Genomic DNA, 25,913 nt, shown 5'->3' with positions numbered 1-25,913 from the left:
TGGAGATGATCATTATGTTTACTTAAGTTTCAATTTCACTGCATCTTTGAGTTCACGACCAATACCGTAATTGAGGGCTCACTGCCACAGACAAATTAAGGTTTTAAGTGTGCTACTGGGCTTCTAGTGTATACCGCTCATTTTGACAGTTCGAGCCTTATTCGCTCGAGCGAACAAGCTTTCAGTTCCGTACGCTATCTAGTGTCGCCCGAACGAACTATTTGGCGCTCGGAAGAAATCCTCTCGCTGTAGCACTGTAATGATTAGATTAAAAGAGGAGGGATTTTGAAAGGATGAGAAGCAGAGGATGATAGATGAAGAGAGAAGACGAGAGTTGTGCAGCAGAGAAGACTAAAGCTCAACTAAACCCCGTACCAGCTAACTGTAGACCAGGCAAACGAGAACAAGTCTCTGCGCAAGTAGTGACGCGAGGCGGCTCCACCAATGAACAGTGAGAGAAACGGGATTCGTAATGGGCATCTGGAGTTACCCGATTTCATCCTTCATCTGTCAGCGTTGCAAACTTTTGAAAAGCATAATACCGTTCGCACATGGCAAACGGACCGTATTTTTGTCTCCAGTTCGTACGCTTGGGTTTAAATTTTCCTATGGAAATATTAGGAAAAAACTGCAAGAGCAAATTTTGACAAGCCGTGTATTTCTGAACCGTACGTTCGTAAATGCCATGAAATTTTTATTTTATTTATTAACCAGTTGCCTATAACAGAGCGAATGCTCCAATTACAATAGGCATTACAATTTGCTATATACAATATAATTTACATAAATATATAATACATGATACAAACACATAGTAATTATTACACAAATCCTTAGATAAATACAAATACAAAAAGTTATACAAATACAAAAGTTACACAAATACAAAAAATTACATACATATACATATTACAAATTTTGAACAGAGGAGAAAACTAAAGGACACAAGAAACAAAACAGAAACAAGTAACAAACTATAAAAGCTTGAGAATAATAAAGAAATTATACGAATACCACTATTTAAATAAGAAACAGGAATAATCAATACAAAACAAAAGTTCAAATTTGAATTCGTTTATATGTATACAAAATTTAAAAGCTATAAATTGTATTTGAGACTATAAATATATTACTCTAGAATTGGATCTGTTTTAATTATATAGTATATCTAATATGTTATTTAAATTATATAGAAAGTTTTTAATATTAAAAGCAAAATCCAAATCAATTTCATTCGAGACAATATTATTAAGTTTATTTAATAATCTAATGATTGGAGAATTTTGATGGAATTTTGTGTTTGATTTATTGCAGTAAAATGGTTGTCTTACATGTACGTTCAGGACCGTATGGTTGGCAACGCTGCGCTTTCACCACTCGATTTCCTCCTCCTCCTCTACCACTATGCGCGGCCCTGCTCTATAGTTAGCCGGGACAGGGTATAGTTCCGTGTGGCAATGCAAGCAGCATCGTCCGGACTGAAGCATTACAGTTGCCGATACAGACTAGTGTCATCCTGTAAATCCAATATTTCCTTCCACAAGGTTTAGCAGCAATAACCAACCTATGCTCGTATGGTTAACGACAGTCGTAATGTGTGTTAACCGTTCCCTAGCAGTTCCAAGCAACATTCGCTCCCTGGAAGAGTTTTGCAACCCAAAGAAAAATAATTCTCACAAGCCCTGGAGTTCCTATTCGCGGTTCCCTGTTGAATTGCAAACTCGCATTAAATTCGCACGGCGGTAATATTTCTGCAGGACTCGGTCCTCGCGGCGAAAACTGCATAATTGAGTTTATGTTATGATTGAGTACTAAACGTCGAGGATGTTCTCCGCAGGTTGTTCAGAGGCACAGAGACTGGAAGGTTTAAGGAGACCGCATACAGATGGGTAGTGAAGATGACAAGGAAATGACAATCAAATAAACGCCTCGGAGAGTTGTTTGATGGCTGAGAGCTCTTGGAAACGGGACAAAAGCATCTGGTTGGCAGCGGAACGTCTTAACTATTTCGCTTCCTCGCGCGTACCTCATGAAATTTCAAACATCCATGCTTGAATGGCGCCGTAATGTTAACCAGAGAACATGTAGGAAGCTTTCCTTTTGAGGCGCTATTGAGGACGCTGAAAGAAAGATACTCTTCTCACGCTGGTGTCTTAATAAAAAGGTGTCCCAATAATATGCTTAAGAAAATACTGTATATTTACAAAATGACAATTTTTTTAAACATCATTACAACGGGTAAATGTTCCGATTTAAGAATGCCAAGTTTGATTTTCGCAACATGTCTTGTGGTTGGGTTGGTGACACTGTTCTTACAAGTTCCTTTGTCAGTGATTGTTGCAGCTTAGTTGACATGGAGCGTTAAACAAAGGAACAACAAGTTTTGATAGAGAAAAATCATTACAGCAATGGAGAGTGTTATGCAGAGAGCAGAGAGTGTTAGGAAGCTTCGTGCAATCCTTGGACGTGAAAGTGCACCTAGTGAGAGAGTACATTTCGCTAGTTGATCAAAAAATTTGAGGAAACAGCTTCGACAGCAGACATTAAACCTCCGCGCTCTCGATCTAGTCTGGGGAAATATGCCGGCTGTCATCTTTCATTCTTCAATCGGAACATTTACCCGTTGTAATGATGTAAAGAAATGACATTTTGTAAATATACAGTATTTTCTTAAGCATATTAAATCCGTCGTTCTTATTGGGACACCCTTTACAAGGACGACCATCGTTGTTTAAGAATTTCAACCTCTCAAATCTTCGCCCATTGTTGTATCAGAATTTCAAATTTGTGTATCTCAAAACTTCAGCAACAGATATATCGACTATTCAACTTATGATTTCTTAAATATTAACTTCGATATCTCAAAACGTCAACAATCGATATCTTAGAACTTCAAACATCGACATCTCGACACTTAAACCATTCATGTAACGCCACGACACCAGGGGTCCCGGGTTCGAATCCCGGCCTGGGCATTAATGTATGTGAGAATCCATTCATCAATTTCATCATACTATCATCACTCATTCCCAAATTAGCCAAAAGTAGCACAAAAAGCAAAGAAGAATAAAGCAGATCAATCATTCATATGATAGAACTTTATTACCATCGACTTTATATTTGATTTTCGAGACCTTTAACCTACGATTTCTCAAAACGTCAACCATTGACGTTTTGCCACAAATATAAACTAGGAATATCGGGCTATTTCAATCTTTGATTTCTGAGAAGGTTAACTTCGGATATCTTAAAATTTCAATAGCTCGATTATTCAATCCTTCATATCTCAAAACTTCAACTTCAACTTAAAGACATTTTAAAACTTCATCACTGGAATCTCATAATTTCAACATTTTGTGCGGAAATGTTTAACCTTATATATCTCGCAACTACAAATATTGACATCTCAAAATTTCAACCTAAAAAATGTAGCAACAACGTTTGGGTGTTCTATATCGTCAACTTCTTTGTACCATAATGTTAACCGCTAGACTTGAGTTGGTGTTTTAAGTCTACTTTATGCACAGTAAGGCTAATCGGGACTGGACCTACAGTTTAAAGTGAAATCCGAACCATTATATGCTTCAACCGGGTATCGAACCCGGGACCCCTTGATTACAAGGCGACGATGCTACCACTGCGCCATCCAGAAGGTCCCGCTACAAATAGATTAGTGAACGTATGACGGAAGCAGGGGGGGAAGAAGATTAAGAAAAGTCCATGGCCTTCATTCAAGGTACAATCACATCATTTTCCTAAAGTGTTTTGGGAAAATCACGGTAAATTTGTAGTCAACATAGTCGGTTAAAGGATTTGCACATTTAGATTACGTGGGTATGTGTGTGTGTGCTACGTGCGAACTGAAGAACCAATTCATCAGGACTTGTCGACATTTGAATTTGTCAATAGTCACTATAACGATGAAATTTTATTAAGTAAAACAAGACGATTCACAAAGAAAAGTTTCTGATGTCCCGTGAATGCAGATATTTTCCATACTTTAACTCAGCATCTTCAGGTAAATGATGGGATTGTACTTGTAATGAAGTCTATGAACACATTCTTCCACCTCTTTGTCCCTTTCATTCCATCTTAAATCTTCTAGCATGCTTGTTGCGGATAGCCCAGTGGTGTAAATTAGCGACGACATAAATAAAAACAACACGCCTTGTTATTACATTTCCTCTGAAATAATCATAACAATTAGAATATTCTTATAAGTCTGATGCTCAAGTATTCAGCAATCGTAGCGTTCCAAGATGAACGCGGGGATCTTAAATAGGGATGTAACTTGCCCCTCCCGATGGTAGAGACAGCCCTGAACGGGCAGGTACAAATATCTAACTTATTGCACTGTTTTACACTGTTGTGCAGCTGTAAAAACTGTACAAACCTAAACAACCAGTAAACATCAACAGTAACACAATTTGCTCCTAACCAATTTGCCATTCACAATAACACATTAACAATCGAAAGATCTCTTGGTGTGTTCTCTCTTGTCCACCTTTACGTTTCTTCTTATTAGTATTATTTGAAGTTTCTTTGCAACACTCATTCATACCGCATTGTACAGTGCGATCCATGAGTATTACCGTGCAATTTGTCCATTACTATTTTCATTAATTTTATCTTACATCCTAAAATGTGTTTTTCTGCTACTTCTGGCTATTTTTTCATTTTTTCATTATTTTATTTTTATGCCATCTATTGTTGTAGTTAACGCCAACAATTACACATCCGCTAAAATTCTTTGAGCTGTTCTCTCGAATTATATCGGTACAAATTTCGTAATATACATAATTAAAATGTTGTGGTCGTTTATAATCACGGAATGTTTTTGTGAACACCTGCATACTTCTTAATGGCTAGTACACTACTCAATTATATGGTTACATACAGCTGTAAATATTACAATTTTTGTAGAAAACACGATTGGCGTATCACATATACGTTTTGCTATGAAACATCTTCGAAGACCTCTAATACACAGCTATGTATATCTCTAGTGGTTGTGGTTCTTGAGATATCTACAATGAAACGAGAGCAATTGTTCACTGAAATCAGCAGAGAAATTGGCAGGAATAGAAAGCTTACATTGCAATGAGAAAGCATTTGATACACCCTTACAGGATCCATTCTGCACAGCTGAAGCAGTTTCAGAACTGTTGGCTCATAGATACTGTCAAGCACAAGAGTATTAAAGAAATAATACGAGGGCTGATACCGTTATAGTTCATTTTCGGCTGAAATAGTTTTTGGACTGGAACTGCAGTTTAAATAGGGATCCGAAGCACTGTGTAACGTGCCTCAACCTGGGATCGAACTCAGGAACCAGGACCACCTAGGCGACAGCGTTACGGCTGCGATACGAGACCATACTTGGCACAATCTCGTTATTTCTCGTGAAAAAGTACGTAAGTCTTCTTGTTGGTCTCATTCCCGTTTCAGGCTTGAAGCAAAGTATCGATTTGTATAAGCGTTTTTGTTAATTAACGTCGCTTCTCAGTCGTTTTGGTCTAATCGCGACGATGAGCAGGAGTGATGATGAGATGAGATTGATAAAGAGACACTCACGAAGAACATGCGAGACTCGATTGAGGGTTTCTTTTAGGTCCACTTTATGCACAGATACGCTAATCGGGACTGGACCTACAGTTTAAAGCAGGGTTGATAAAATGTCCAGAAACCCATAAATTTTAATGGGTTATGTTTATTGGGTTCCGCAACGTGACCGGAACCTTTTTTCTTTCGCGCAATTTAAATTCGGTCCAAGTTGCGTATCGTTTGGTTTCAATACGGAACTTAAACCAGATTTAAATTGATCTGGAAAGAAATTTTCCTGGACCTTATTTGAATTTATCCGGAAAAAGGTTCCTGGACCGAACTGAAACACCTTACAGACAAGAATATGATTTTCTCTCCTGAACCGGAATTGAATATATTTGAAGTTACTGGACCTCAAACAACCCTGGTTTAAAATGTGATCCGAACCACTATGCAATGCGTCTCCACCATGTATCTAACTCGGAACTCCTTGATTACAATGCTGCAATTCCCACTACGCTATCCGAGACTCGAACCCGGCAACTACCGTATTCGATAACTTAATGATCATTAACGTTTGATCTTGAATGTGTTGTTCTGTGCAAGATTTCTGGACTTGTCCTTGCTACTTGGATATCGAGCCAGAGGTATTTGCGTCGTCTTGCTACCATCCCAAGACGAAACACATTACGATACGTGGGAAGATTTCCCTGGGCTCCTTCATAAACGGCGGCCATTGCGACTTCTGACAGTGCAAAATGGAGACAAAGCCGAAAAGTGTTGTAGAACAAGATACGCAAATGTCCCGACCCGAATAACGCGGCGGTAAACATGGCCGAGTGTTGAAACAGTGACGGATTACGGACGCCACTGTTTACCCTGCGGACGAAGGAGCAATTTTGCATTGAGCGACCGTCCCTCGCCCCGAGCGTGACGTGTCGTTGCATTCGCAGCGAGGGTTTATTAATGTTCGAGAGAGAACACTGCACAGTGCTGTGCCCCAAGCGCTGGCATTTGCAGCACCACGGCCGAAGACGTCTTAAGATATACTTCTTAATACTTTCAGCCCTTCGAGCGACAAATATACCCGACGGTGTAAACAGCATTTATTTCAGGGATTCGTGCTCTGGTTGGGCCTTTTTGTTTCATTTTCCGCCCGTCTGGTTCCGTGGGAAAATACTTTGTTTGCACCCCCTGAATAGGGATGACGACGGAAATAGAGTTTTCAAGTATCTCGCGTCGGCAAAGATTTTCTCATTTTTTTTTTTTTTTACTTTGCAAAGTTTTGAAGTACGCACAGATAGGTTAAATTCGGACTGGACCTACAGTTTAAAGTGGGGTTCAAACAAATGTGCTCCAATCAGGAGTGGGAATGGGAACTGCCTCCATTGAGGAGTAATTAGAACAGTGCGTCGCCGGGGGTCTTGGGTTCGAATCTCAGACTGGGCCCTGGTGCGTTATAGCCTGTGTAAGATTTTGGTTTCTCTCCCTCCGAATGAAAGTATGTTTAAGGTAAAAGCCAGTAGATGGCACTGATCATACGTTACGTCATTCAGTGTGCCGGTTGGAGGTAAGAATCCTGAACCGAGACACTCCACTTCCAGCTGGCAGACGTTCAAAATCACAATCCAACAGGGCACTCGACGTGACGGGAGAGATCAACAGGGGACTTAGACGCACGTAGTGGTGATGGTTTAATTTCTTTTCTTTCGCAGAGAATTAGTTTAATATTATTTTATTTTATTTTGTAGAGTTGTTCGTAGTATTATATTAATTTGCTTGTTGATCTTTACCGAGTGATCGTCATTACAGACAAATAGGAAAGGGGGGGATTTAACATAGAAATATTCTTTTAGGCAATCAGATACAACATTGATGGATAATGATACCAATTAAATAGTCAACAAAAGGAGAGAAAACCAATTTTTGTTAAGGATAACTATTGAAAATTATCTTGTTACATATATATATACAGTATATTAATGTTATTGTTGTGGTCAAAATTGTTAACGACAGTTTATATAAATATAATATATTATTGTTCGAATACCATATTTAAGTTTGTTAAATAAACTGTCGTCCAATCCTATCAAGTGAAAATTATATTGTAGTAATTAATTAAAATACTTGATGTAGGTACCACGTACACCCGGCCGCAAATGTAATGGTAGAAAAAAAAATTACACAGCCGAAAATAAGTTGGCAATACTGCGCACACCGAAGCATTCATGATAAGAAGCATGAGGAGCCTCAAGCAAAGTTTTCTCAACGCACAACTTCAGTACCGAAGGTCATGCCACACGTCGATTGGCAACTTTCTGGAGCATGTTGTCTGTCTACACAGTTCTCCCCAAATGCCTGTTTGAGAATGATTTTGTGTTCACGTTTTCTCTTTCCAACGTAGATCTGACATTGCAGTAATCTTACATTATTTTTTATTCTTATTTTGCTTTGCTTGTATCATGACACGTTTACAATTTATCGCAACTATGAGGATGGATGATAATTAGATTAAATTAATAAAGAAACACTACAGAGATAGAACTCCATGCCGAGACCAGGACTCGAACTCGGAAGCAAGCAGTAGCGTACCCAGGATTTCATCAAGGGGCGTGTTATTTCTAAAGCTTCCTCCAAATTAAAATTGTTTGATTAAACTGTAATTAAATAATAATAATCCTAATTAATTAATAATACTTATAATTAACTAATTAGTTGAATTACTACAAATAATACTACTAATTCCACTACCACTATTAAGTAGTAGAGATCTACATATGTATAGTATATTTATGAAATCAATAGAACGAAATTACTTTCTAGTCATTCGATGTTTACAAATTCTAGGAGCATGTTAGTTTCTTTGATATAAAATAATTGTCTAGTTAACGAGGTGAGACATTTTGAGTGTGAAGAAAATCCATAAAACCAAGAAAATATATTAAAATAAATTGAAATAATCAAAGTATGGAACTCATCCAAGGAGATGCGATGGTCTGGTTGGTAGGGCGTGTGACAACCACGCGGGCGATCAGAGTTCGATTCCCGGAATTTGTTGGAATTTTTCAGCTCTTGTCCCCGCATAATTCACATGTGGAATGTCTCGCTGTTCTTACCAACAAAACATTTCACAATAGTTAATGTTACTGTCGTTTGAAATCAGAAATTTAAACGTGCCAGTGCAAACAATGGGAATGTATTCTTGTCCGCCTAACTATACATTACCCACTTACAACGAACGAAGAATATTCTTTAGTTAATGCTCATTGTTAACACACACACACACACACACACAAAATACATGTGCACTGAACATTTGATGCAGTTGAGATACGAAACAACTTCTTTCTCTTTTAAATCAAAGGTGCTCTCATATTTTATTATCAGGAATTCGTGTTTATTTCGAAAGTATTCACTTTGAATGACGCGTGTGTTTGGAATGCTGTGCTTTTCTCCATGGTGCATGGAAAAAACAATTCAAATTATTATTATTATTATTTTTAGTAGTAGTAGTAGTAGTAGTAATATGGTCGCAGATCTTTGACTATGATAAATTGGAAACCCTGCATGCTCCAAGGAGCTTTGATAAGGCACCTGAATTGCCTCGAGTTGAACCAGGAAATGGGCGATATTTAATCCTGAAGTCCAATATGCAATACGAATGCCATAAGAAGTTGATGTGTGGATTTGGTCAGCATGAAATTGCTGGTTGATGATAAGTGAATGTTTTGTTTTGTTTTTTTGTTATCTTCCGTTGCTTTTCTATCTCTGGATGTTGAATGGCGAATAGATTAATTTGGTGAACTGACAAGCATGAAATGGCTTCGAAGTGCGGAGGTAGAACCTGGAGATCAGAAAATATGGATGTGTCATTGTCTTCATTGTCACTTCCATCTATCACATCTTTAATCTTTAACATCGCGATTAACCGAGAGTGGTAGAACAGTGACTTGAAATGACAGAAAAAGAACCTTCGGTTTCGGCTTCCGAGTTTGAAGCATTGTTGTTTTTTTCAGTCAATAGCGACAATAGACTGTGACAGGGATATGAAATGCTTCTTATTTTATAAGCAATAGCAACACGAAAAGGGCAACAGATATTCCTCGTATTTCCGATTTTCCCTGAAACTAATTTCCCGTCTGTGGTGATAATTAATTGTATTTAGTGTGCGAAATATGTTTGAAATCAATTTGTGCTAATCTATGCAGATGTAACTGATTTGAGAGAGCCCCACGATGGCGCAGTCAAAACGTCGCCTCATTGCAATCAACGAGTTCTTGGTTCGATGCCCGGTGGAGGCACATAATGGTTCGGATTCCACTTTAAACTAAACTGTAGTTTTCGTCCCGATTTGCCTATCTATGCACAAAGTGGACTTGAAATAATTACTTCTTCAAAATTTGTGGTAGTTAGTTACTGATTGTAAGTTGCGTTGTTGCAGGATGTCCGTATAATAGACGTGTTGAAAGGAGCTTCTAATTTTGAAATAATTTTAATTTTTGGTATTTAGTGCCGTTTTTCTGCCACTTTTGAGTAATCACGACGATGAAGATGAGTGATGATAACACTTTTGATAGATGGACAAAAAAACAATGACCAGACTGGTATTCGAACCTGAAATATCTGTCGTCGTAGCTCGTTGTCCTAACCACACCTCCATGGAGGTCGACAATTTTCACATACAGTAGAAACTTACACATTTTCCTTACATAATTAGTTTACCTACTGCACCTCCTACGACTCTCTCTTTGAATATGAATATTACCTCTTCATTTCAAGTCTAGATTATTTACAGCTGCCGCTGGATAGTGAATGAGTATTGTATGTATATTTTCGTTTCCTGTTGAGGCACAAAATCCATCACCCAGATTTAACACTTAAAAATGTAGGTCCTGTTTAGTTTAATCATTATGAATTCGCGTAAATCAGTAAACATTTTGCGTTGTTTCGAGATTATCAATTAGGATACAGTTTAGATATTGTGAGAAAATGAAACTTGCATTTCACAATTGCCATATCCAACTGATCTCCGTTCGTAGAATAAAAATAGTGTTTTGCACGTCACACTTCAATTGTATGCTATGATTGTTTCTCTGTTCTGAACGAGATGAGCCTCCCCCTAGCGCCCGTCAAACAGAAAGAGGATTGTCCCCGAATAACTAATTTTCGATCTAATACCACTCATATAGTAAGTGTCCAGAAACAGCTGTTACTCGTGAATGTAAGATAAAATACTCCTTAGCAATTACAAATAATTATAAGCTAACTCGTGTCCGAGAGTTACAACAATGTGACTAAACTTCCCCGCTCTTGCTTCCGAGTTCGAGTCCTGGTCTCTGCATAGAGTTCTATCTCTGTAGTGTTTCTTTATCAATTAAATCTAATTATCATCCATCCTCATAGTTGCGATAAATTGTAAACGTGTCATGATAATAGCAAAGCAAAATAAGAACAAAAAATAATGTAAGATTACTGCAATGTCAAAACTACATTGGAAAGAGAAAACGTGTACGTGAACACACAATCATTTTCAAACAGGCATTTGGGGAAAACTGTGTAGACAGACAACATGCTCCCGAAAGTTGCCAATCGACATGTAGCATGGCCTTCGGTACTGAAGTTGTGCGTTGAGAAAACTTTGCTTGAGGCTCCTCATGCTTCTTATCACGAATGCCTCGGTGCCGTAGAGACCTGCACAAGACCCGGAAAAAACCCGTCTGCGAGGAGGCGCGCCTACAATAATATGCAACACGCACGTCAAGCCCAGGTGTTCGACATCGCGCAAGCGAGCTTCACGTCACAGTTGTGCACAGGCATCGATGCCTGGCAGGCTTTTCTATTACCCGGGTCTTAAGAAGACCCGTGAGACTCGATGTAGTTCTTGGAAGTAGACGCGAGCACTGCTGTCAGTGTTGCCAACGCCCATTATATTTCACTACGCATGGAAATATTTGAATTTCTGCTAGGAGCAGGTGTCTTGAGGTTGTATAACCATTGGCGTAGCAAGGGGTGGGTGAAGTGGGCGACCACCCTGAACCTCGTGCATGTAGGGGCCTCGCCTCCCATGAGGTTGATACGAAAAACGTCATAAATGGAAGTGAGAAAGATAGAAAAAGCCTATTTTGTGTGGGCAATAAAATTAAAACCTTTTTTTATCTGACTTTATATTCTAGTTTAACATTATAATTTGAGTGAATACGTCAAATCAGAGGCGGGCGGGAGCTCTAAGCCTAATAGGCCCCAAAAAGTCAAAACAATTCTCATTTCTCATGTGAAACATTAACGCAAAAATTGCTTGGACAATTTTATCCAATTATTATTTTCTTGAATAGAAAGCGCTTTGTCTTGGCTTTTCTTCTGTCTCGTGACCTTGCATAGCCTACACGATTTTAATATGTTAATGATAAAGCACCTCAAACTGCCACGGAGCAAAGTATGGGGCATTTAAATGCTTCCGGTGTTTTTAACTGAAGGGTATGGATAATATTAGCAGTTCTTCCTTCGTTCCTACAACTTCAGATGCAGCTATTGCCCTCTGTAACGGGCACGAAGATGATTTATCTTCAGAATATCCAGATAAAGTTTTACGTTTCAGGAATGTGCTTAAATCTGAAATCAAGTGCTTTGGCAAAGTTTCTTCTCCTCGATAGCTCTACACTAGCTTCCAGTGTTCTCTGTATCCTGTACCTCCTTCTGTTTGTTTCCTACCTTCAAGTAACAACCACGAAGAAAGAACTATCTTTCCCAAAATTGAAACTTAGGAAAAACTTCTGGAAGGTAGTGTCGAATGGTACGATTCAGCCCAAATTTACCTGACTCAGTAATCTCACTCTTGAAACGAGGAAGGGCAAGATCTAATGTAAATGTGTCATTCGCTGCCCAGAAGCCAGCTTTCTGTTAAGCAAGGTGGTTTGATCTAAATCAAAATTTAAATTGGGGAATTCTATTTTAAAAAATCACTTACTGAAATCACTTTAAATAAAATTACAGAATAATGTACACAAGAAATTTGTAGATATCAGAATCACTTTTTGTGAAAGTATATTCATTTAATGGTGTTTATTCTGCTTTAAGAAAGGAAATAAAGGAAACAAAATATATGTCCTGATGGTGTGAAGCTCATACGAAAATAAATGTAATATGTCATCTGAAAAAAAAAAACTTAAATTTCCCTTGATTTAAAATTCAATAATTTTTATAAGCAAAAATAGCACATTTTTTAAATAGAAAAATATACAAAATACTAATCATGTTAAACCGTAAATAATGTCATTTTCATTAAACTGTAAATAAATATGGCAGCTGATATTTGGCTAACTATAATTAAAACCTCTAAAATTCGGCTACAAAAACTGTAAATATTATTTTAAGTTAAAATTATAAAGTACATCCAGAATTTATATTTTCACTGTAAGAAAAGTTACTGAAATTATAATAGTTTCATTAACACACTTAACAAACATTTTCATATTAGATTCATTATGTTCAGTTCCAGAAACAGAGAAATGCATATTTACATGTAATTTGTTATTTGCTTTAATCAAACTGTTCAAATATTTTACAGGTCCGTTTATCAGAAAAAGCCTTTCTATTTAAAAAATATGTCTATGAGTACGATGCCAAAGGAAAGATCGATTTAAATAAAAAATATAAAAAATATTAAAAAAAACATTATTTTTATCCACCCAGCTGTTAAGAGGGGCGGGGAAGGGGATAAGTAAGTATTTGTATTTTTTTCTTTTGAATACATAAATGTCAAAGAAAGATATGTTATAATATGTGAAAATTCAGAGGTAGAGCATCGATTTGTATAATTATTAACGTAAGTGTAGCCACAACCAGCCATTCTAAGTAATTACATACATTTCCTAGAAGAATCTGACTGTACTTGAGGGACCGAAATTTGTTTCTTGCGGACGCGTACTTTACGATTTTTTTACGCCACTGCGTCAAATATTTAATATTAAAAGAACATTAAGACTTAACAACAAAATGAGATTCACAATTATTGTTATCATCTAAGCCCTAAAATTCAAAGTAAACGGGTACAATTAATGTGCAACAAAGTCAAAATTGCTAATTAAAAAAGTCAAATTAGCTGTATCAATTGATTACACCAAAGATTTCACACTTATGGTCCAAATGACTATCGTTTTAAGATTTGTTGATGTTGAAACCGATTGGGCCCCTAGACAGGATTCTGGTTCAGTGCAGCTCCTTCCCCCCGCTCTATCAAGCACAGACATTTTATGTGCGTCCTTCGATATTTTCTACTTAAGCCATGGTTTGTGACATTTACATCCTACAAATTTTGAAATGAGGAAACAAAGAACGACTCATTAAATAATATATAGGTTATATTTAAAGGTTCTTATTTAAGGATATTTCAGTTGTCTTACTGTCTAAAGAACATCTTAAAAAACGTACTATTACTACTGCCTTGGTTAATGAAAATTCCAGCAACGTGTTAATGTAGCTCTGCCAAGTGTAAATTTCTCTGTCGCGTACTATTAAATATAATTTTCGTCAGAAATTAATTATTATTATAGGCTATTATATAAATATAATTATTTGCTGACGTTTTCTTGCTGACTGTATATCGATTCACATTGATATTTCAAACTTAAAGAACGGATGGAGCCTTGCATTCTAATCTCGCCCAGGGCCTCGCGATATGTTGCTACGCCACTGTACCTAAGATTTTTGTAACTTCCCAAATTAGTGTCAAACCAACTACCACACATTTTCCAAATTTGTTTCGAAGGTCTTCAAATAGGTTTGTGTGTCTTGTTCATTTTATGTCACATTTCTGGTCTTGAAATCGTAAATCTCTCGATTTCATTTTTACGTTGTTCGTTTGTTGAAATGTGTAAGTAGCATTGCCTGCTATTTGCACCCGTATGAAGATACAAGCTAACAATAACTATATTTTGCATCGTATTACTATCAATGCGGTCTGTAGAACTAGATAACTAGCAACAACATTTTTTTTTGTACTGGGTACAGAGTCTGAAGAAAACCTTGCTAGAAGGTTGAAACGTTACGTTTAGTTTATGTTTTAAAATAAAATAAATTTCTGCGTTGGTCAGCATATTGAGTTTTTCATATCATGGAAACAAGGCTTGCTGGTGTTACAACAACATGAGCGAAAGACTATTTGTTGAAAGAGATGACAATATTGAAAAACCTTTCATAATGCAAATTCTGATTTCATGTTCCATTTTATGAACCATCGTGCCTTAGTGTTCAGGGGGGGGATCTTGAGCAACTAATTCGGATATTGAATTGGCAAAATTACACCAGATAGAAAATCTGTTTGATTGATTGATTCATTTATTTGGTCAATTTATGCACAATAAGGCTAATCGGGACTGGACCTATAGTTTAAAGTAGGATCCGAACCACCATGTTCCTCCACCGGGTATCGAACCCGGTACCCCTTGATTACAAGGCGACGACACCACCACTGCGCCATAGGGGATCATCCCCCCCCCAATAAAAGTATAATGTAGAACAACAACCAGTAACACAAAGTTCCAAAATATTTACGATGGCACTTTTTGTGAAACTTGGTTCGTACTCCTTTACAGGTGTCAGCAGTGGCGGCAATTAGGGGCGGGGCCGAGAGAGTGCAGTTGCATCCACCCCCCCGACTTTTTGAAACTTTTGCATCACGCTAACCTCATGTATCAAGGGAAATTAAACTGTCCTTGCCCCCCACTTTTGCACCTTGACCCCTTAGGTTTTGGAACCCAATCGCCGCCACTGGGTTTGAGTTATACAAATGTTTTCTACCAAGGAATAAGTGTCTGCAATTTCAAATTGATAAAAGTGATGAACATTTTGAGTGCTCCTAGAACAGTTTAGAATCTAAAAGTTGGCAACGGTGACTGCGTGACTCATGTATCTGGAGACGGTGCAAAACCGGAATGAGCGTTCGCTGAAGATAAGCGAGCTTCGTCTTGCAAGGCCTTCCAGTTACCCGTGGGCTTTCGATGCTTGACGGGTCAAAACTCAGGTATATAGTTTTACTCGCCCGCCCGACCAGCCAGGCGGGCCTAGTAAGCGATTCTGACCGATATGCAGCCCTCTGTCGGTGTGCGCAGGATTGCCAACTTATTTTCGGATGTTCAAAAAAATTTCCTACCATTACATTTGCGGCAGGGTGTACCTATGGGGGTCCAGTATGCAGGTTCATAGCTATCATTCATCGGTTAAACGGAATGGTATCTTTAATCCCAATTAAAAACAAATAATCTTAAATGCGAACCAGGGCAAGAAAGAAAGGGCTATAGCGTGTCCCTTCATCAGTTTCATCACTCATCCTCGTCTTCGCGTTTAGCCAAAGTGGCAGAAATAACCCAACCCAATCCTTTGTCAATGTTTTTCCTAATTCCACAGATAGGCTAAACGATATTGGGCCTACAGCTTAAAGTGCGGTCCTAGCTAATATGTGCCTCCACAGGGATCCAATCTGGGACCCTTTGGTTGTGAGGCGGCATCGTTACCATCACACTAAGATTGTTGGTTTCTCTCATTACAATAAGGCCGTGTCCTTTACATCACCTTTCGCATATATCTCGTTCTTTTGTTTTCGGGAAATCAGGGCAAACCTACTAACACGCCACTTTATTCCTCTATTGTTCTAATTACGTCACTTCAGCCCGCACACGGGAAGATGAAGCTTCAGTGTTTGCATCTTCCTCCACCTCGGACGCCAACCTTTTCAAATTACTTCACGGACAACATACGTACTCTTCTCCGACAAACTGTTTCATAACAATACCAGATTGCTCCATTACTTAAAGTCGCTTTTTCTAAGTCTTGGGTTAATATCGACGATGAGGATGAAGTCAATCATTGATGTCAGTACATCCATCTATCCATAACATTTTGTAAAATTTCACCTTAATAATCAACATAGCTTTCAAAATTTGTACCGAAAGAGTTCGCCACTTGTCCACAAACCATTCATGTACAAAAACACTCTAGTGGGGGCATTAGTTTCAGGTAAATAGAAAAGGGACCTGTAAGCCCATAGTGTAATATTGCTCATGAATGACGGATGGAGACTCAATAGACATGTGACTCAGGAAGGTTATGCCATTGGCTGGGCTTCTGCGCTGGTCGAGCGAGAAGTTTAGCGTGGCAGATCCTTGCCGACTACGAGAGACTTCTGACGTACTGGACACTGGCTGGACAGGCTGAGTATATTGCATTACGGTCTATCGCCCTTTATAGGCCCTCATGGCCGGGTGTAATTTACCTAAAGTCTATTGATTTATTTTGAGTTCTTAAAAGTGCAAGAAAAGGAAATTGTTTTAGTTTAGATTTTTTTGGTGGATTGCTCCGGGTCATGTTGGCTGGGGGGGTTTTGGGCTGGGTTGCGATTTGCTCTGACTCGTGTAGCCTTTACTTACGGACTGCTGACTATCAAATGGGACAAATTAAACTAGGTTAACTGGGAGATAATCCATAGACATTTCTGTTGAAATAATTGTATTTGGAAAGTATAAGTACTAATATGTTTTGTAATAAATATTGGGTTAACGAATATTAAGTTCCAATTGTATACTTTAAGTACCTAATATATGATCATCCACTGCGCCGATAAGACAATCCTCGTCTCACTTCTTTGGAATTAAAGGGGAAACAAGAGACGTAGAGGATTATAAGAGCAGAGCATGGTTCCATGCTGGTTCTGTCTCTGGTACTTGTGTACAATTGGCTATCAATATATCAATATTTCCAGGTTGGTTAGACTGTAAAATGGTGCGGTAATATGGCTACCTCTCGGAATTATTATACTGTAGATATTACGGGAACAGTGGATGGGAGGAATTTTGGTCCGCCTTTTCCCCCACTTTTTTCAACTCGTAGAGAACATTCTGCTTCGCAGTTGTTAAATGAATTTGTAGGACCCTTACCACACACTCCAGAAAATGCCCAAGGACGACAAAGGGAGGGGGAAGATGTAGAAACGTACGTAAAGGTACCTTGTAAACCCCGGTGGGTGAATAAACGCCCAAGTAAGCCTTTGGAAAGTTCGTCGTCGTCTGATGAAGACGAACGAGTATTATATAATAGGTCCGATTTGAGAAAGTTAAATATGGAAATGGCCAAAGAAAATTTGACTCAATTAATAGCCACCGTACCTATAGTTAAGGAAATTAATGCTGAAAGCCTGTATAGATTTTTGTATGTATTGCAGGGTATTAAAGACAGAAAAATGTTTCCTTCTCACGAGATTATGCTCGCAGTTTTACCAAAATTAAATACTGAAATGGGTAAATTATGGATGAAATTTATAATTGAAAATATCCCTTGGAATGATGTAGTTCAAATGATTTTAAATAAGTATGCAACTTCTATTGGGAGGCAGTATTTATGTAATAAGTATGTAATGGGTAACCAAAGAGATAATGAAACTCCCTTAGAGTATTTAGAAAGTAGAGTTCGAGCTGCTAAGATTTTGCAGTTTGATATTGATGAAAGTACATTTGTAAGTTATCTTGTGGATAGACTTAAACCTCAGTATTCCCAAAAATTGTATCTAAAGGGGATACCTACTACTTTAAATGAATTGCAGAACGAGTTGAAAGTTTTAGAAAAACTTTCTTATTTGTCCAAGGATTTTTGGGGATTACATAATATCGAACGACAATTCAAGGCTAAAGGTCATGCATTCAAAGACTATACTCCCAAATATTGTCGTAAATGTTCAGCAAGTGATCATTTTGAGCGATGGTGTCCGATGCATGTGAGAGGTGCTCAATTTGCTTTGCAAGGATTGCGTAGTGACATAGGACCCAGACAAGGTGGTGAAACTAAAGCGACTGCTGTGTTTGTTGACTGTAAAATCAATAATCTGAATTTTTTGGCCTGTTTAGATTCTGCATCAACATATAGTTTAATTAGTGAAAGTCTCTTGGATCGAATAAAGACTAGGGGAACTGTTCGAGAATGGGATTTGGATATGCAAGTGATAGTTGGTAACAACAACCTTATGAATATTAATAAAGGAGTTATGTTAAATGTTGGTCTTGGAAATTTATCGTGGACCACAACTTTTCATGTTTGCAAAAACATGCCTTTAGACATAGTGCTTGGTGTGAGATTTCAGAAACAGTGCCACATGATGATTAACTATTTAGAACAAATTGTTGGTTTTTCCGGAAGTGATGAGAAAATCCCTATTAAATGGACATCTGAAAGCTTATGCAAAAATTTTCGTGTTTTACAGAATATAGGTCAAAGACAAAGACAAGATCGTCCTTCATTTCCTGTACGTTCTCCTGCCCAGGGTTCAGCCAGCACAGGCCGAGGTGTCGGAGCTCGGTCTTATCAGCGCACGAGAAATGACCAAGGTCAACATGTAGCTTTCCAGCAGGCAGCAGGTGCGAACCAGGAAAACTTCGTCAGAAATGTAAACAATGGTGAGAACTCCTTTCGGAGCCAGTCCAGGACTTCGTGGAGGCCACGAGAGAGAAGGCGTGGACTCGAATCCAGAGCTTCTGATGTTTCTGGCGCATCTTTTGGACAGTTTGCATTAGAGGATACTGAACAACAGTTATGTAAGTTGAAAAGTGAATTTTCTGATGTTATTACTTCTAAGCTAGGACGTTTAAAGAACTTTTCGTATAAAATTAAATTATATGATAATGTTCCTGTACATCGGAGTCCATATTTTGTTCCACCATCTAAACAACAGGAACTAGATGGAGTGATTACTGAATTATTAGAACAAAACATTATTGAAGCATCTTCGTCACCGTACGCAGCACCTTGCTTTGTAATTCCTTCTTCAGGGGGGGACTAAAAGACTTATTTGTGATTATTCTGCAGTGAATAAGAAAATAATCTATGATGCGCACCCAGTGGCTAATATGGAAGAGACTATGGCTCAATTGAGTCAGGGGAAGGTATTTTCCGCTATTGATTTGAAAAGAGCGTTCAACCAAGTAAACTTGGATGAATCTAGTAGAGATGTAACAGCCTTTGTAACTCCCAATAATCAGTATAGATATAAGGTCATTCCATTTGGCATTAGTATTGGGCCAAGTTGCATGTCACGAGTTATGAACCAAGTTTTTCATGATTATAAGGGAAGGTTTTTACATTTATTTTGTGATGACATAATTGTTCATAGTGCTAATGAGAAAGAACATCTGGAACATTTACGTTTAGTACTGCAGAGATTACGAGAACATGGGTTAACGATTTCCCCCAACAAAAGTTGTTTTTTGAAAAGGAGAATAAAATTCTTGGGATTTATTGTGGGGCAAGGAAATTGTGAAATGGATCCAGACAGAATTGAAGCTATTCAAAATCTCCCTTCGCCGAGAAATTTAAAAGGATTATTAAGATTATTGGGTACCTTAAATTTTTATTCTAAATTTATTCCAGAGTATTCTACTGTGGTAGCTCCCTTAAATGAAATCCGGACACCCAAAATAAAATTTTATTGGGGTTCTAGGCAACAAGAGGCACTAGAAAAAATTAAAACTCTATATAGAGAACATGTAATTTTGAAATTGCCTGACTTAAATAAACCGTTTGTTATTCAATGTGATGGGTCCTTGAGAGGATTCGGCTCTTGCCTTTTACAAGCTGATGAAAATAATAATCTGAGACCAGTGGCGTTCTTTTCTAAAAGATTAAAAGAAGTTGATAGAAAACGAACAATTTATGAAATTGAACTTATAAGTTTAATGCAAGCCATATCACGTTTTGAATACTGTTTGAAAATTCAGCCTTTTATTATTCAATTAGATAATATGAGCCTTAGTTATATGGTTAAACAATCTAGGAAATATTCCAAATATGCGAGATGGATGGAGAAACTCTCTTGTTATAAGTTTGAAGTGGTGCACATACCCTCTAAGCAAAATGTGACTTCTGATTTATTATCTCGTATGTATGATTGGAGAGATTATCAAACGGAAGAATTGGATTCTGATTATGTTAGTAATGTTAATTTGGCCATGTTGGTAAACCCATTTCATGCCGATACCTTGAAGAAAGAAATGTTGAAAGATCAGGAATTGGCCAATATTATGAGACAAATGGAGCAAGGTATAAATTTCCCAAATTATAAATTGCATCGAGGTTTCTTATACAAAAGAACTAAAGCCAAGAATTTTCCTTATAGGATATGTGTACCAGATAATTTGAAACATCCTTTAATATTATATTATCACACTAATATGCGAACAGGATCTCATGGTAATTGGTTGAAAACACTTAAGCGTCTACAGAGACACGTTACTTGGGAACATATGTCTCAGGATGTTAAGAATTTAGTTCAATCTTGTGATGTATGTCAACGAGCTAAGTGTAAAAACACAACCCCTGAAAATATATTAACGTCTGAAATTGTAACAATTCCTATGAAAAGGTTGTACATAGATATTTGTGGACCATTACCTGTATATAATGGTTATAAATATATTTTTGTTCTGGTAGATGGAGCATCAAAATTTTGTATATTTGAGCCAATTAGGAAATTGAGTTCAAAGGTATTGATTGATAAATTAGATCATATTTTTATGACTTATGGCTATTGTTATGAGATTGTATCAGACAATGCGTCATATTTTGTATCAGATGCATTTACCAGTTATTTATTTAACCATGGAATTCAGCATATTAGATTATCTGTTGGCAATCCTCAGGCCAATTTAAGTGAAAGATACATACGTACTTTGAAAACTGCCTTGAGATGTTATTATTCAGCAGATCAAACTAAATGGCATGAAGGTTTGAAAAGGATACAGTATAGTTTAAATTGTTCATACCATCATACATTGAAGTATACTCCGTCGGAATTGTTTTTGGGACGACAATTGTGGGATCCATTGGAAGTCCAATGGCAATTATCTGATATGGATTTTAATGTAGCAGATGGTAATTTGCAAGATAAATGGAAAAATGCTATCAGAAATATGCAAAGGGAATGGGAAGAGAGAAAACAATTGTATAAGAAACGATATGCTCCCATAACGTTTCAAGTCAATGACAAAGTATTAGTTAGGACTAAGATTAAATCTTCCTTAGAGGACAAGATAACTAAAAGTCTTTCTAATATGTACGAGGGTCCATATTTTATAAGTAAATTTCTAACAGAGAATTCAGTTCTGGTTAAGAAAGTTGATGATGACAAGGTATGTTCCAAAGTACATGTACATAAATTGAAAAGATATTTGGAGCCCAGGAGAGGCAATAATAGGTAATTTTATACATGGTTCGACAAGATCTCTGACTATGTAAGGTTAATTAAGGATTCTCCCATTATATAAATGTAAATTATTGTAGATTTGGTGTAGGTTGCCTGTATTATAGTAAGAATGAATGGTTTATGTTTGTAAACTTGTACTGGTACCAGTTTGTTTCCTTTTTATTTTTGAATATTTACAGGCGATGGAGTTGGAGGGATGACATGCGCAAACCCCTATAACTATTACGAAACCTCGCTCTAAAGCTTGAAACTTGGTTATGTAAGAAGAGTATGTTTGAAATGTGAATTCTAAAAAGATAAAGATGTGTAACTAGTAGTACACTATGTGCTAGAAAATTGTAATTTTTGGGGGAGAGGTTGTTTTGTAAGCCCATAGTGTAATATTGCTCATGAATGACGGATGGAGACTCAATAGACATGTGACTCAGGAAGGTTATGCCATTGGCTGGGCTTCTGCGCTGGTCGAGCGAGAAGTTTAGCGTGGCAGATCCTTGCCGACTACGAGAGACTTCTGACGTACTGGACACTGGCTGGACAGGCTGAGTATATTGCATTACGGTCTATCGCCCTTTATAGGCCCTCATGGCCGGGTGTAATTTACCTAAAGTCTATTGATTTATTTTGAGTTCTTAAAAGTGCAAGAAAAGGAAATTGTTTTAGTTTAGATTTTTTTGGTGGATTGCTCCGGGTCATGTTGGCTGGGGGGGTTTTGGGCTGGGTTGCGATTTGCTCTGACTCGTGTAGCCTTTACTTACGGACTGCTGACTATCAAATGGGACAAATTAAACTAGGTTAACTGGGAGATAATCCATAGACATTTCTGTTGAAATAATTGTATTTGGAAAGTATAAGTACTAATATGTTTTGTAATAAATATTGGGTTAACGAATATTAAGTTCCAATTGTATACTTTAAGTACCTAATATATGATCATCCACTGCGCCGATAAGACAATTCTCGTCTCACTTCTTTGGAATTAAAGGGGAAACAAGAGACGTAGAGGATTATAGACCCCAATATTTTAAGAAAATTGGAGTATGACACATTGTTGACATTGAAATGTGAAATAATTTTAACCCAACAATGCCATAGTACATATGATTGATTGATTTGTTGTTTTAAGTCCACTTTATGCACATTAAGGCTAATCGGGACCGGACATACAGTTTAAAGTGGCGTCCGAACCACTATGTGCCTCAACCGGGTATCGAACCCGGGACCCCTTGATTGCAAAGCATCGATCATAGTTAATAGTAACAGTAGAAAAGGTGTATTGTTGAAGTAAAATTGCCAGCCAAATGAGACATTTTGGTGTCCAGTTTTACGGTTCAAAAAATCTGGACAGAGACTCAGGAAAAGGGACTGTTAAGGCTAGAACGGGTCGTCTGGTCACCTTACACTACATACCTCTCATATAACGCTACAGTACCGCTGCTTCCTGTGCAGTCCACACTTGCATACGAGAACGCTCTCTCACAAATACAGCGAGTTGCCCAGTCCTTGAACACACCTATTGATAACGACAGTGCAACAGCCGTACAGTTAGATAACATAAAAAGGGGTCAATGAGGCAACAGGGTGAATGACCGATAGAGTGTGAAAAAAAAAGATTTATGAAATCAGAACTTAAAAAACTAATAACGAACCCGAAATTAATTTTATACACAATAGCTCAGTGATATTGATACGAGGACAAATGACCAATCAGAGAACGACATGCTTCCCAATGGAAATCATTCAATTGGCATCTCTAATTTATCAGACCTTGTTAATGGAATCCCATTGGATGAATTGAATGCACCTTTTCACTCATTCGTGTAACCCTTCATTTGCAGGTATAGGTGCCGAATGACTGACAACATATATCCAGAGCACTCTTTATGTAATTTCAGTTTGTATCGCGCTTTTGGACACTAATTGAAGTCTTTGTTCCAAAGGAGCAGCGATTGAATCAGGCAAGTGAGGCATACGCGGTGTATATAAATATAGATTTCATATGTGGCTTCAATGAGGAAATATATGTTCGAATACCGTGCATGGAATAAATTCAACATCTAAAACTGTTTCTGGAGTGACTACCAACATAGCAAATCCAAAATTCTTCAATCTTTCATGACTCTTTCTTGACAGTTTCTTCCCATTTCTTAACATTTACATAATCGCCCCCTACTTAGGTATAGTTGGAAGTTAAGAAAATATATATTTTTATTCAATGAACCACAAGGTGGTTAAAAAAGAGATTAATTATGCATGTAAGGGTGGAGTATCCTGAGTTCAACATCTGGACTATCTCGCTATGACACGTGGTTCTAGGCAATGGAGGAAGGAAGATTAGGATCTAGGTTACCAACTCCTAAGAAATCAGGTTGCCAACTCCTAAGAAATCAGGTTGCCAACTCCTAACAAGTCAGGTTGCCAACTCCTAAGAAATCAGGTTGCTAACTCCTAAGAAATCAGGTTGCCAACTCCTAAGAAATCAGGTTGCCAACTCCTAAGAAATCAGGTTGCCAACTCCTAAGAAATCACGTTACCAACTCCTAAGAAATTAGGTTGCCAACTTCTAAGAAATCAGGTTGCCAACTCCTAAGAAATTAGGTTGCCAACTCCTAACAATAGGTTGTCTCTCACTCTCTCTCTCTCTCTGGAAGGAAAGAAAGAAGTTTCTTTGCTTCTTCTCTCTCTCTCTTTCTCTCTTGACAGAGAGAGAGAGAGAACAGGGAGGGCGCGAAGAAGGAAAGAAAGAAAGAAAAATGAAGAAAAGAGAGAGGGAGAGAGAGAGAGAGAGAGACTCACACACACACACGCTCTCTCTCTCTCTCAAAGAAAGAAAGAGAGAAAGAGATCTCTCTCTCTCTCTCTCTCTCTCTCTCTCTCTCTCTCTCTTGTCTTTTCTTTCTTTCTTTCCTTCTTTCTTGCCATCTTTCTTCTTTCTTTCTTTCCTTTTTGGTTGCCAACTCCTAAGAAATCAGGTTGCCAACTCCTAACAAGTCAGGTTGCCAACTCCTAACAAGTCAGGTTGCCAACTCCTAACAAGTCAGGTTGCCAACTCCTAACAAGTCAGGTTGCCAACTACTAACAAATCAGGTTGGCAACTCCTAAGAAATCAGGTTGCTAACTTCAGAATCACCATCATCTTACTGATATGAACACATTTATTCACACTTTATAGTTGATTTTTCTTCAATACTTTAGTCTCTGGGGTTGAGGCTTCGCATACAGCCTGGCTAGCCTAGATATACGCTCCTGGCATGTAAAAATTAATGGTTCAGACTTCATCCTGGATAGAAAATGGCCGCATTACTATATTTAAATTTTTTACAAAATTTCACGCATTCAAGAATATAATTCTTAAGAAACGAAATGAGCAAATATTAACCACAACTCAATACAATTTTAGATTTCGAAATATTCAATTTTATCAAATTCTTGTACAGGTATACAACAATGCAAATTCACTATACTGTAAAAAAAATAGCAAACATTCTTGACCACAAACATAATTTCTTGACTTTCTTGACTGGTAGACACCATGTGTAAGCACCCGACCTCTCTTCTACGTAGTACACCCTGGACTGCATCTTGCAGACTAACGAAGCTCTGGCGTCTGGGCCCAGAAACAGTATACTCCCCTGTGGCGCTGGTGTTGTGTCCTGTCAATGTATGTTTATTGATTAATTGATTGATTAAGTGTACTTTTATGCACAGTAGGACTGGGCCTACATTTTAAAGTGGATTCAAACCACTGTGTGCTCCACCGAATGTACGTATGTTTGCGAATGTACTTTCAACACTTTCATCTTATAGCCATTTATCCTCATCTTCGCGATTAGACACAAGTGGAAGAAAAGCGACGTGAAATAGAACAAATCAATCAGAACTGTTTCAAATTACACTCAGCAACGCGTTGATCTTAAATTTCCTAAAATATTGAGCAAGTACCTTGTCAAACAAATATACAGGGTGGTCTATAAATCCGGGAAACACCAGTTTGTAACTTATACAGAAACACGAATCAAACGCCCCTCCCTATATAAGATATGTTTGTATGTTTGTTATTATGCGACACTTTCTGCAATGCTTGTCTAATTTTGGCTATGAAGATGGGTGTTAATTATGAAATTGAGGAAATTAC

The sequence above is a fragment of the Lepisma saccharinum genome, chromosome 20 (genome assembly GCF_977018435.1).
Source record: "Lepisma saccharinum chromosome 20, izLepSacc3.1, whole genome shotgun sequence".
In the NCBI taxonomy this organism is placed as follows: domain Eukaryota; kingdom Metazoa; phylum Arthropoda; class Insecta; order Zygentoma; family Lepismatidae; genus Lepisma; species Lepisma saccharinum.
This window is presented reverse-complemented; position numbering follows the sequence as displayed.